The following is a 6,000-nucleotide window of genomic DNA, read 5'->3' on the forward strand; positions in this document are numbered from 1 at the left end:
TCCCTAGCTGCAAAACTCAACAGAATGAAGGATCCCCTTCCTTATGGGGATAGGGAAATGATGAAAGATAGCCATGTTTTGTTTCATAATTCCCACCTGTTGCACGATTAATAACTGGCCCCACTTGAGTCCTTTCCCTGGTCATATGCTCACAGAATTGCTAAGAACCTTACCTGAAGGCTGCTCCCTCTGTGCTTAGCCGTGCTACAGAGATCCCTCTGTATAAATCCATTGTTTCCTCACAACTCTCCTGTGAGGGGACTGAGGTCCGATGGTTGAGGCCTTACCCAGAGCTTCACCAGTGGTCAAGAATCGGCTGCTGTGGACTAAGAGTTTGGTATAATCCATCAAAACCTATGACTGAGCATATCACTACATGTCTACCATTCCAATTACAGAGGACAGGTCTGGTGGACATACCTGTCCAGATAGGAGGACCTCAATCCAGCCCAGCCTGCGCATATATTGAGTCTCTATTTTAGAAATGCCCAAAACAGAAAGGTGGCTTCTCAGAGCCAGGGAGGAGAAACAAGCAGGGGGTCATGGTACCCCAGAGGGGTGTCTGACGTGTGTAGGAGTGGTGCTGGGGCAGTCACTCACCTATGCTGCTGGAAGAAGCTGTTGGTGTCTGCTCTAGGTGGGGCAAGCAGCCATGGTGGCAGCCTTATGGACATATGGGCCCAGAGCAGAGGACCAGAGGCAGAGACCTGGTAGGGGCCTTAGGTCAGCTGGCAGCACACCATTGTCTGAGGATTGAAACTGGCACCACCTCCGGAAGGTAAGGAGGAGGCCAGGGAGTGGGCTGGCACATCAATTTCCTACTATACTCCAAAGGCACATCGAGTCTCTTGCTCACCACTCAGCCACCTCTACATTCCTCAACTGCTGGTAGTGCTATAAACTAACAGAGGGAATCTAGGTGCTACTGGGCAGCATGGAATATGGGCGTGGCCACCATTCTTGTATCTCATTGGTCAGAAAGAAACATGAAAGAATGGAGGTGTGGCTGGAATCCTGTGATGCCAGCATCATGGGCAGAGTCAAGATGATAGCAGGTCCCCCAGCCCCAGCCCTTTCTGATGGAACTCTGTCCAATTCAATTGGGGACAAGAGGGTGACCTGCTTTAGCTGTATGGCTGCACTGATAGTTGTGTATGTCTGTTTGTTGCCACTCCTGGACTTTGAACTCAGGATCTGGGCACAGTCTGTGAGCTGTTTTGGCTCAAGGCTCACCCTGCACAGTGGAGCCACAGGGTTTCTGGCTTTGTTGACACTGATGTTGGACAGGGGTCCCAAGGACTTTCCTGCCTAGGGTGACTTTGACCATGATCTTCACAACACAGCCTTGTAAGTATCAAAGAGGATTGCTGAGAGCCACTGGTGCCTGCCTAATAATTGGTCTTTCTGATGTTCTTGGACAGACCTGTGAGTTCCCTATCCTTGGGTTGAAGTGGTGGGAGCTAGAGCTCACAGTTCGAATGGCAGGAGATCCTAAGAAACTTGTTCCTATCCATATGATTACCAGTGGAATGTGATATATGTCATGATTTAATGCGCAGTTATTGAATGATTCCAGGATAAAATTATGCACAATTATATTACAAGACACTGATCGATTTTAGTTATACTTTGTGAAGTATTTAAATAATCACATTCATAAACTGGAGGTATAATGAAATACCTAAGAATTGGGCCTCAGACTGTATAAAGGTGTCATTATTTTTGCCATGACTGGGATTGGAACTCATGGTCTGGGTAACTCTGTTGCACTGTGTGAGAAGGGGAAGCTTGCCTCCTTGAAGTCAAGAAATTCAAGTCTGTTCCTTAGGCCTGAAATCAATCACCACCATTAGAAAACATCCTATTCATGTACAATTAATATATATGATTTATATTTGTATACATATGTTGACTCCATATTGTGTTCAGTGTAGTTATTTTATTTTTTGTTTTATTCATGTATTGACCATTTATTTTATTGACTATTATGGCACATAGAACATTGATTACATTGATTACATAGGATATAATTCTGCATATGTATTCCACTTCATACCTGACACCCAGGACATTCAGGGAAAAGGAAAACATGGGTCACCATCAGCTTCTTACTTCACGATTCACTGTTTGGGAGTGCTGGCATCTGAACTCATGGCCTACAAGGCCAAATTCATGAATGGGTGAGTGTCAACACGATATCCTGGGGCAAATTGAGTGAACAGGCAGTTCCCAGGACCTGAGATCGTGCCCCACGTGTTAACAAAATGAGAATAGATTGACATGCAGATGGTAGTATGTTAATAAACATATATCTTTATAGAGTGCCAGAGATGTCTATACATTATTCAGTTATATAGACTACATTCCTAGCAATTCCTGGGTATTTATTATGCCTCCATGTAAATAATGTTATTGTTTTCATCTTTAAACTATTAATGAAATCAATCAGTGCCATGAAATTATTGTGCTCCTGTAAGTAATAATATTCTTTTAATGCTTCATAAATAATAAATAAAATGAATCAGCCTCCTGAAATGATGCAGTCTAATTTTATAGGAGCATCATTCATGATCAACTCATTCAACTGTGATATTGATAACATTCCATTGTTATTCCTATGGATGGGAACCAGTTTCTTAATATCTCCTGTCATTGGTTGGTGTCAGGACAGGGATTCGAAATCAGGGCTTATGTTGCCACGTGGGCTTATGGCTTCCCTGTTAGTCTGCCAGGCTTCAGCAATGCAAGGTGAAGTACCCCAGGAGGGTGACCATGCAAAGGAAGAAAACTTAAAAAGACCATATTTTTTCTGTGCATTGTTTTCCCTGAAAGGCCTGGGGGTCTAGGATCCCAGTATCAGCTATGAGTCCAGTGGCTGCACCCAGTATAGGGTGATAGAAGCTGAGGCAGAGTTACCATGACCTGAGTTCAAGCGCCGTACTGAGAAAAGTAAAATTAAAAAAAAATTAGCTCCCTGGCTGGCAATTCATACTGTTTATTCTTCCAGACTTTAGATTTGAACTCAGGATCTGGGTAAATCTGCAGAAATGTGGATGAAGGTGAAGATCACTGTACTTGAAGATGAGAAAGTCAGACCTGTTCACTAGTCCTGAATTCAAGCCCCAGCCCTAAAAAACATACTATTCATAAACATTGTAAAGATAGGATTTATACTTACCTATAGATGTTCAGTCCATACATGTTTGGTGTGGTTGTTCCTTGTATTTTTGTTTTATTCATTTAGTTACCGTTGATTTTACTATGATGAAACCCATTCAGTTTATTACATTGATGACATCCTATCACAGAGCATCTAGATTTGTAGAAATGTTTTCCATCAGGCCTGACACCAAGGATTCTCAGAGAAAAGGAAAACAAGTTTCACACTCAGCTTCTTACTCCATGATCCACGTGTTGGTAGTACTGGGATCTGATTTCAGGGCCTAGCAGGATCAATTGGCCAATAAGTCAAGGTGAACATACCAACCTGTGAGCAACTAAGGAGGTAGGCCATTCCCAGGATCTGACATTGATCCACACAATGGTCCACTGTAGTCATAAATTCATAATTTAAACATAGAATCTATATTGACATACATGTGTGTACAGCATCTTGTATTCAGTGCAATTCTCCTTTTTTGTCTATAATTCATGGAGATATTGTGTATTTTACTAAGTATGGTGACACAATATCAGCATACTAAATGTGCTGACATGGATGATTACCCATTCTCATGGTTATAGGGTTGCCTATACATTCTCCATCCTACTTGAGACCTAGGACTTTCATGGGAGAGGAAAACATGTGCAACAAATGGCTTTGACATAAGGATGAATCTTTTGTCAGTGCTGGGATGTGAACTCAGGTCTGGATAGCTCTGTTGCATTGTGTAGGAAGGGGAAGGTCACCATCCTTGAAGACGAGAATGTCAGGCCTGGTCCAGGGCCTGATTTAACACCCCAGCACTAGACAAAATAGCAAGCTCACCTTTTTTAAGCATAGGACCTGTCTTTACCTACAGGTGTGGTATGCATCTTGCATTCAGTGTAGTTATTCTTTTTATTTTGTGTCTTATTCATGGATGTTATTTTGTATTTTATTGAGTATGGTGACAGATATAACTGTGCTGACATGGATGACAACTTGTACCCATATCTATAGAGTTGCTGATATAGCATTCTCCATCCTTGATGAGACCCAGGACATTCACAGGACAGGAAAAAATGTGCAACCTTGGGTTTCTCACATCAGAATGAATCTTTTGGCAGTGCAGGAATTTGAACTCAAGGCCTAGCAGGCCCAATTGGTGAATGGGTCCTGGTGAGCACAGCAGCCTGTGAGCCACTAAGGAGATAGGCCATTCCTGGGGCCTGAGATGGAGTCCTGGTGGGAGCCAATATAGCCATAAATTCATAATTAAACAGAAGATCTATATTTCCAAATATGGGTGGGCATCATCTTGGGCTCGATGTAGTCACTCTCTTTATTTTGTGTCTTATTCATGGCTGTATTGTGTATTTTCTTGAGTATAGAATGACAGATATAACGCTGGTGACCTGGATGACAACCTATTCCCATGAGCATAGAGTTGTCTATATATTTTCCATCCTAGGTGAGACCGAGAACTTGCACAGCATAGGAAAACAGGTGCAACAACTGGCTTCTCACATCAGGTTGAATTTTTGGCAGTGCTGGGAATCGAACTCAGAGCCTAGGAGGCCCAAATACCCAATGGATCCACGTGATCACACCAGACTGTGAGCCACTAAGGAGCTGGGCCATTCCCAGTAACTGAGATTGAGCCCCAGGGAGGCCAAAATATTCCTCAATGCATCATTTAAACATGGGATATGTATCCACATCCGTGAGTCGACTGCATGGTGCATCGAGTATAGTTATTCTCTTTATTTTGTATGCTATTCATGTATGTATTGTGTATTTTCTTGAGTATATGATGACAGGTATAACTGGACTGACATGGATAACAACTTATTCCCATGGCCACAGGGTGGCCCACGCATTCTCCATCATAGCTGAGACCCAGGACTTGCACAGGAAAGGAAAACAGGTGCAATAATTGACTTCTGACATGAAGATGAATCTTTTGGCAGGGGTGGGATCAGAACTCAGATTCTATCAGGTCCAATTGGTAAATGGTTCCACATAAGCAAACCAGCCTGTGAGCCACGAAGGAGCTAGGCCGTTCCCAGGACCTAAGATTGAGCCCCCCCCCCACGGGGGAAGAGTGGGGGGCACAATAGTCATCCGTTCATAAGCTGAGGGTAGAATACAAATAAGTACATATTTGTATAGAGTAGTAGAGATGGTGACCTGTGATGGAATCCAATCTACCGAGTGACTACTGAATCTTGGATCTTTCCTGATGGCTCCATTTCATGACTGTGATGATTATTGTCATGCTTCATCAACTCTTCTTTACAAATAATCTATACCTCATACCTATAATTTCCTACTCACATAATGCAATAACTACTCAGTCAACGATGGGATCGATAGCATTCCATGACCCTTTCTAGGACCAGACACCAGTATCTCAGGATCTTCCGACATTCCCTCCTCATAGTAGGACTGAATTCAAGCCTCAGGCCTGGAAAAGATACTCCTTATATACATTTTAAATATAGGATTTATACTTCTATACAGATGTTCAGTCCATACTGTTCAGTCCATGTGTTTGTTGTGGTTATTCATTTTATTTCTTGTTCTATTCATTTATTTACCATTTATTTTATTGACTCTGATGACACCTATACCATTCATTATATTGTTTACATCCTATCACATAGCATCTAGATTTTAGATGTGTTCTCCATCATGCCTGGCAGTGCAAGGATCTGAACTCAGGGCCTAGCATGCCCAATTCATAAATGAGTGAGTTTGAGCATGGCAGCCTCTAGCCAATGAAGCTGTCAGGTGGTTTCCAGGCACTGAGATTGACTCCCATGTTTGGCCAAAACAGCGATACATGAATAGGCAGA

The sequence above is a fragment of the Dipodomys spectabilis genome, unplaced genomic scaffold, assembly GCF_019054845.1.
Source record: "Dipodomys spectabilis isolate Male_0828 unplaced genomic scaffold, ASM1905484v1 ptg000154l, whole genome shotgun sequence".
NCBI classification, from domain to species: Eukaryota; Metazoa; Chordata; class Mammalia; order Rodentia; family Heteromyidae; genus Dipodomys; species Dipodomys spectabilis.